The sequence below is a fragment of the Falco cherrug genome, chromosome 9 (assembly GCF_023634085.1).
Source record: "Falco cherrug isolate bFalChe1 chromosome 9, bFalChe1.pri, whole genome shotgun sequence".
In the NCBI taxonomy this organism is placed as follows: Eukaryota; Metazoa; Chordata; class Aves; order Falconiformes; family Falconidae; genus Falco; species Falco cherrug.
In genome coordinates this window covers 23,227,150-23,236,027 of record NC_073705.1, presented here as the reverse complement: position 1 = coordinate 23,236,027, position 8,878 = coordinate 23,227,150, and positions in this window count along the sequence as shown.

The window sequence follows — 8,878 nt, the reverse complement described above, 5'->3', positions numbered from 1 at the left end:
CTGCCTGGCAGTGGCTTTTATTATATGCCTTAAGGAGTCTTTGGTGCCAGTGGCTGGAGGGACACCGGCTCCTTGCCATACCTGCAGCCTGACGTGGGTGCATACTCCCGGGCTCGGAACGTAACGGGAGAGAGAGGTGTATGTTGTGAAATGCTTTAGCATCCTCAACCGCTGTGTTTTATTTGTCACACATAAATAATGAAGGCATCTACAGGAGAGGGGCAAAAAAAAAGCTTGTATACTGAGAACCGGTGAACTCGTGCACTCTTCATCCCTTCATCCAAACAACTGCCTTTGGCGTGAATAACGGCTCGGCTGATACGAAGCTCTGTATTGATCTGTTGCTCAGGAAGGTCCGCTGGCAGCTCCTTGGACTTTTCCTGAAGGTATGTCCATAACAGCTCGGTACTGTTGGGATCTGTTGCTTCTATCTCCATCTCGCGCCAGACAGGTTCAAGAGGGACAGACCCGGAGAGGGAGAGCTCCCAGCCCTCAGCCTGCTCAGCTTTCTGTCTTCCACAAACACACAGACGTGATTACTTCTTCATGTTGGAAAACCTGCTTGGGAAACTGCTGTGCACAGATAGAAGTAAAATTGCATCTGCAGTTGGAGGGGCAAGTCAGGGTGGATTTGGGGATAGTCTGCTTTTCCCAGGCAGCTATAATTTTACAAAGAACTCTACATAACCTACAAATGCTGCTTATTTTATTGGGTTAGCCAAGTGTGAGAACCTGTGTCATCCACAGTTGGTGCCTCTCCACCACCCAGGCACTGTGGTGTTTTGGGGAACTGCTACAGCTTTATCCCACAATTCCAGGAGTGCAGCCTGGGCGCTCCATCAGTGTTTTTAGCCTTGGCTTTATCGGAAGAAGAGATACTAGGCTGCAGTGGTGGCGTATCCAAGGAAGGGTGTGGACTCTGCAAGCCAATGCCAGGTTTCTCAATACATGGATGACTACCCATCAATGGGACATTCAGGAAGATGTGAAGTGAAAGCATTTGCTAGTTGTCTGTCCTGCCAGAGAGCAGTATTAGAAAGGGGAAGGTTTGTGCATTTTAAAGCACCTTTAAGCAGGGAAGGGCGCTGTCCCTGCTGTCTTACAGCCAGAGGGGTCAATAATAATGCCGGGCTTGCATTACAGCTTTATGGTGCATGCATCCCGCTGGCTGCCATGTTGTGGCTGCTGTCCTGGACCAAACCCAAAAAAAACCCTTCTCTTGCTGATTCTTTGTTCAGTTGCTTTCTCCATTCAGACCCATGACCTTGTCCAGTCAGCGCCATCCCCAGTGAACATGATCACTGCTTCTCTGGATTTAATGAACTTTCCACTTCTCTTCAGCACCCAGCTAAGTTATGTTGCCTTTTCTCTGAGCTGTAAGCCCTGCTTGCATGTATTCGTTTGTACGTACTCCATTTATTGATACTGCTTTCAGGAGCTGCAGCCAGGCATACCTACTGAAGCAGCAAGAAAATGCCCTATGAGTTTACCACACAACTGGAAAACTTACTTGTAAGGGGAAATAATACTTAACCTTCTCTTAGTAAAAACCATTTTTTGACTTTGCTCCGTCTCACTTGATGCATTTGTCTTCCTATCCCCTGCTAACTTTGAACCCTTTGACCAAATCCAGCCAAATTTAACGGAAGGGCGGGGTTCTCAGCAGTTCCTGTAGATTTCTGGAAAATGAGCAGCCAAGAGGAGAAGAGTCCCGACATCCACCCAAATTGGACACTACCTGGGAGGGAGAAATTATAAATGCCTCTCTCCCCAGAAAAAGCTTGTATCCCATTTAGATACTAGAGAATCCAACCCTGAGGAAACAAGACCTCATTAGTGTCATTGCTGGAGGAACTACTTAATTAAAGGACAACAGTTGAGCATTGTTATGTAGCCTTTGTTCCTTACACCTGGTCATTTCCATTGATGTAAAATGTCATCTTTCTGATCTGGTAGCATTTTGCACCCACTTTAGACAAGTATTCCTGACCAGCGAGGAGGTGCAGAGCAGGGAAGAATCAGACCTTTATTACTGAGGTAATTATAGCCTCACCTAACCATCAGGCAGAGGGTGTTCACCTCTATTAGTTAGTGCTCCCACAAAGAGAACAAAGGCTGGCTGGGAAGTGGGAGCCACCCAGGGAGCATCCCTGTGTCCAGCTATACCACTCCCGGTCAGCAGACATGCCGTGGAGGTCATGGCCACAAGCTCCCACATCGCTCAGTCTCCTGCTTGTTTTCCTGGGTTTAAATCCAACTTGGCTTAGCGACACTGGTGAAGGCCAGGAGATGGGGAGACTGAAATGAGGAACGGTACCATAACCGAGGAAATCAGCTCTCCATTAAAATGCTAAAGGAAGTAGGGGGTAGCTTTCAAAGCTTGTCTCAGCAACTAGCCTAATTCTGTTTTCAAAAGCCACTGTTGAGTGCTTTTGAAAATTTTATCCTAGATGCTTGGCTCAAAGACCTTAACCAAAGATTTTTTTCCCCTCTATCTGCTGTATGAAAGCTAAATATAAACCGACGTTATTGAACAAAACCCCTGTTGCAGGTCTAGAAAAATCTTTAGTCAGAAAATCAAATTATTGGAGACCAGCATCTAAAGTGTCCTTCAGTTTTGGATGCCTCTTGTTTTGCGTGCACGATTTGGCATACAAAAAGATGTTATTTCTAACTACAAATATTTGCTTTCTGTTCTTTTTATCTTCTCTGATTTGCCTTTTGTTCTCCTGCCCTCAGAAAATCAGGACCTCAGTGTCTCCAGATGGGTAGCTTAAGTTGCTTTTGAAAACATGGATTTGTCTATTTTAGCCGTACAAGTATGTGGATAGGTATGGCTGCTGTTTGTCTGAAGAGCGTCTTAATGACTTTTCCGCTGATTGCCTGTGGGACCACAGGCAAGTCATAAAGCTAACCTGTGCCTCAGTTTACCCACTGCAACTTCATTAATACTAACCTACCTCACGAGGTGGTGTAATGTTTAATATATTATGTGCTCTGTAATCCTTGGATTAAATGTATTATGTAAGTGAAAAGCACCCATTTGATGTGTATGTAAATGCTGCAGTATTATAGGTAGGAGGGTCATTTGGGTGTAAGTGTAATACAAGCGCTGGCAAAAGGCAAAAGGGATTCCATTGTATTGACTATTTTTAAAGAGCTTTTTATTTACTGAAATGCTCTGGACACCCAGAAAGAGAGACATTCCTCACTAAGCAGCTCTGCTGTTTCATCTGTCTTGAAGTGCTTTGATAAATGGATTGAAACTTGTCGGCTCTTCCTGTAGTTTCTGAGACTCCCTCTGGAAACTGTTGAAATGTTATTATTGTAACTTCTTAGAGCACTACTTAATGAATTGTAACTGATAGCCCTGTGAGTCCTGCAGACGCCACAAGGACTGTGCTTCCTCTCCTTCCTGCGACAGAAGTGAACCAGTGCCGCACAAGCGCGTGGCAGCGCAGCTCGCGTCCTCTTCCACCAAAAGCAGCTGGTCGCTCGCCAGGGTGAATACTTCTTACCTTCATAAGGCTTCAGCCCAAGCCTTATGTTCTGGCTGGGTGATCAGTGGGGCTTCAGTGACATCAAACATAGCCAGATGTTGTCCCTTGGGTTAGAGGTGAATTTTGTCTTTTAAGAAGAAACATTAGGAAGGATAAGAAATTAGCATGGGCTTAAGTCTGCGTTGGTTGGTTTCCTCTGTCTCTAGGATGAGATCTTTTGGTTTGCATGCAGTGCCTGAGCTATCCTGAAGCTCATGACTTGGGTGCCTATGGACAGTCTGAACTCACGCTGCTCACGGGTCCCACCTGCCCTTGGAGTAGCCTTTTCTCAGGCAACAGTTGCATGGCATGACCACATGGGCAGGTGAGATGGATGGAATGGGAAGCGTAGCACCTCTTCCGAAGCACAGGAATGACCCAGGAGGGCCATTAGATTGGCCTGAGGAAATCTGCTGAGAGGGTGATAAGAGGTGGCTGACAGGGACACGTATGTAATGTGGAGCTGCAGTGGAGCTAGAGCATCAATGAAGGCAACCATCTTGGGTCCCCTTGGACTCCAGTAGCGTCCACAGTGGAGCAATGGGATGCCATGGTGACTTCTTATTTCCTACCTCCAACCTTTTCAAAGGAATCTCACTCCTCCTCTGCTCTCTGAAGTGGGGCAGGAGGTGACCAGTTATATGCTAGGTTGGGTAGCTTGGTTGTGGTGAGTAGGGTAGGCTCAAAAATCCTCGTCCTGATGCAATGGTTGCTTTAGAGTTTAAAAGTTTTTTGGTGTTTGTTTGTCTGGGGGTTTTTTAATAATCTTCTCACTGGGTTTCAGTTGTCCTTGTTTTTGTAAGGATATGAAACTGAGCTATTGCTACTCAGGTTGTGGTGAAGCACAAAACAGCTAAACACACAATCCCAGCAGCAGGGACAGCTGCACCCCTTGCCCTGTGTGGTGTGGCTGACAGGTGCCTGCAGTAGATAGTGCCAGCCATCTCCAGCTTGAAAAAGGAGAGCGAGCCTTCCCCTGGCCTCTAAATATGAACTTGGGCCATCCTGAGGGAGGTACTCAGGAAGACAGGGGGAAATTTGGAGGTCAGTGTGGTGCTGTAGCAGAACTATGAAGTGGCTGGGTATGGGTCACCTCTCCACAGTGAGGTCTCAGAGGTGCCTCCATTACCCTTGGCTCATTGAGGCCATGTTTGGTTTTTCTCAGCCTGTTATTTCACTTTTTATTAACATTTTGCATATTAAAAATTGTGTAGGCAGCCAGAAGAGAGCAGCATCTACACAATACTCAGCACAATGGAGAGGATTAGGAATCAGTGGCTCAGGTCTTTGGGACCTGAACTGGGGGTGTGCGGGGGTGCCAAAGTGTCATGTCTTTACACTTCATTTTAAAAGTACTTCTAATTTCTCCCTCTGTATCCTCACTGCAATACAGTCTATGTCCAGTACTGACTTGCGGTCTCGGCTGATAGTTTCAAAAAATCAAATAAACCGAGGGTTATCTGGGTCTTTTTTCTGTGCTATTCACATTGGCTTTTAAAGTTTCTTCCCTCTTCTCAACCAGCCCAAACCTCTTACCGTGCATACCTGGGTGCAGTGATGTCAAAATAGGAAATTATTTTCAAAATAACGACTAGTGATTTGGAATTTTTTTCTTGTATTTCAGCTGCCCTGGCATGAAATTCCTCCAATATTTTCATTCACAGTAGGAATGCTCTGGAAATCAAACCTACTAAAGTTGCCTCTGTTTATTCCTCCCAAAGTGAAATTATCCATGTCCTCTTGTCCCTCGTGAGATCCTGGAGGAAACTGTCTGCACACATATTGACGCATCTTTGGTGCATTCCACACAAGCCAGTGAAATTACACCAGAAATATGAATTTAGCCCACACAGTGTGCGCGCGCTGTGCTGTCGGTACAGGGTGCACACACACACACGTGCCCCAGCAAACGCTCCTGTTAAAGTTTCAGAATAAGCCATTCAAGACACTGCTGTGTGATTCATTTCATGACTGTGTGCTGTATACATTCCTCGAAAATGAACGGGTATTCTGTGAGTTTTACCACTTTGAAAAAATATTTGACTTGGGTTTGGTTGCTTTTAGTATTGAGGGGTTTGAAATCTCAGTGATTGTCATGATTACTGTGTGTAATAGAAATTAGAAGGAAGCCTGGGTTTTGGCTTTGAAGCTACCTACTTCTAAGACTACATTTTTTTAAGTTTTCTTTGTAAGGTGCTTCTTCAAGCCCCAGCTAAACTTTCCCCAGATTACATGTTAGCTATGATAGCTGTTCTATAGCTAGATTTTAATCAGCCTCAGTACACAGTAATGTTAAACACTGAAAGAGCTACTAATTAATCGCCTTTCTGTATGTAACAGAGAGATAAATATCCATCCCAGAGGAATTGTAATTTCATGGTTTCTAATGATGGTTAGATTACATTATCTGGATCACTTAGGCTGTGGGTGTCATAAAAAATGCTCAAAGTCATTTATATTCAGTTTAATTTTTTTTTTTTAACTTTGTAAGCCTGAGAAAATAATGCGGTGTTAGCAAGTCTGTTTCATATTTTAGTTAAATATACCTTTGTTGCACTGACTGAATGGATTCAGATGACAGTGACAAACTCAGTTCTTTTCTATTTAACATGCCCCCTCTGCAATCAAATTAACAATGTACAAATCTTCACTGGGCTTCTGCAGAAGAGTCTGTTGAGTTCCTCGGCATTGCTGAGCTTTGGGGAAAGGTTTTCTTTTTGGATACTTATTTGCAGTGTATGTTTTCTGCTAATTCTTGTATGCTCTGTAAAGTCTCTGTCATCTGTCTTGAGCCAAGAATTAACTGGGCTTTTGGGTTGTATCAGGCTGTGGCTCAAATAAAAGAATACAACCCGACAGCAGTGTGACCCTCTCATTTTCCCCTCCCTGGCTCTAACTGACTGGAGTCCACGCGCAAGTCATGCACCTGCACATCTGCGCCCACACCACACTTAAATTTGGTAGCTAGAAGGATGCGGGGGAAAAAAAAATAAAAATCCTACTGCATGTGTATATTGTTATAGCTAATAGTTGCACATTTTGAAGTTATACTCATTCATATTTAAAAGGCTGAAGCTTCTTTGAACTGCTGTGTTAGAGGGGGAAGTTAATTGTTTCTGAATGAGGATGATACTCCCTTTCCATATCAATTATGTGTACTGCTCCGAATTATCAATAATGCTCATTTCCAACCTCCATCGTTTGCAGCTTCGCAGCAGGCAAGTGCGCTTGCAGAAGGTTGCCCGTGCTCCAGGGCTGCAGCCCCTTTCTACATCCACCGGGAGCCAGAGGTGGGAGGGAACCCCAGAGGAGCAAGGTGAGATAAAGAAATGCGATATATTTCCAAGAGAGAGTTTGTCATCAGTTAGCTAAAATTGCTTCTGAAGTTTCTCTGGCAACTGTTTTACATGTCTGACTTAGTGACGAAGGAACTATACTATCTTAATAGAGAACTCCAGAACTTCAGAAGGGTTTCTCCTTGTTTGAATGCACAGCACAATGAATTTGTACCCACAGAGCATTCACCACTTACATTTCAAAACCTACAGCACACTAAACGTGAAACTTTTGTTCAAATTTCAAGGATTTTGATAGCCCAAGTGAATAGACACTGCCTATTGATTTTTCCCTTACAATGACTCTTGGATAACCTATTTTCTCATTTATTTTTAACGACAGCTCATGAGATTTTACAGCAATTCTGCCCAACCTCCTAATATCAAAATCCCTCCTTGACCCTGAAAATTGTAATTCTGCTATAGATCACAGCTGCTGAATATTACCTTTTACTAAGCTGGTTAAATAAAATATGTCCAAATCACTAGATCCCACAGGCCATGACTGCAATTCTAATTATACAGGGTCTGTATTTCTGCTCTACTGTACAGAAAAGCACAGCTCTCTCTGAGTCCACACCAAAGTGTGGGAATCCAGAATATTGGTTCTAGTTTTGAATTAAAAAAAAAAAAAAGTTACACTGCTCTTCAATGATTTTCCTGTAAAACTTTTACAAGGGAACCAAACCCTTTTGATGTGTTCCATACAATAAAATGCTGTGTAAGTCTGGAGGACAGAAGCATGTGGCGAGAATTTTCTTGTGACTGGGGGATGGGTGTATTTGATGTATACCCATTTCTAAATCAAAAAAAAAAAAAAAAAAAAGAGTCTCAAACTACTCTTAGGCTGCATATTCTGCACAATGGCTCAGGAAGCCAATGTAAGGAAACTAATTCTGGCCATTAAACATATCCTTTCCCCTCCCACTGCTTATTCAAAGAGTGATCACATGCTCCCTGCTGCAAGTTACACCATTATAGAATTTAGATATGGAAGAAACCTATTAGATTAGTCGTTCCACCTACTGATGTGGGATTGTTCCCTGGAGAACCTTATTCATTAGTAGATCACAGCCTAACCTTGTGGGCACACTGTGCCAAGACCATCTTGGTTTTGTTCTGTTCTTTCTCCCTGTCCTTTCCCTCTGGTGCTAAGAGAGCGGCTGAGGGGGTGGTTTGGTGAGCAGCGCGATGGAGAAGATGGACTCTTTAGTTTCGCGGTCAGGCTGGTGGTTTGGATGCTTGAGTGTGTATGTGCTTATGTGGATGGTTAATTTCTGTGCTTCTTTTAATTAGTATCCCAGTACAGAGGACTAGATGGAGATGGGGGTGGTCTTGTTCAACATAATTCACTGTAAGGTCTTCTGGAGCCCAGTGGTCTCCTACAGCAAACTACCTTCGTGGCTTGCCCTGATTCTGCACTGTCCTCAGGTCTAGTCTCCATTTTGCTTTCTGCTTTCATTCTTTAGTGAGCAGATGGGATGGAGCCAAACTTTTAATTGCTTGTCTGCCAGGGAAGGCAGCTTGGCATTTTGCTGCTTTACCAGCACAGAAAGTTTTTTTTTCTTATTCTATGGTCCTATCCCGTAAAACTCTGAGCTTGCAGAGCAGCTGTGGGTGCTTGGCATGCCTAATGGTCGTGCCTGGTACTGGGGCGCTTTCAGCTCCCAAAATTCCAAGCTTTTGCTCTCAGAGCTTCACTGGCACCTTCTGTCCTCGTAACTTTTCTGAGCATTTCCCCTTATTCGGATTGGCTGGGAGAACCTCAGCACCAGCCTGTTCTCTGAGGTCAGCCACTCGCAATTTAGTCTGATTCAAACCCATGACTGAAGCACCTTCTGTCTGTCACTGTAGGGAAGCCCGTGTGTTTCTGCCATGTGGAAGCTGCCGGCTGTCCTGGCCTGGCCCCCTGTTCTGAGCCCCACACCACACTGCAGCTGCCCCTTCTTCTCCATGGGCCACCCATGCATGGACCACCCCTTCCAGGCCTCTGCCAGGTCCCCA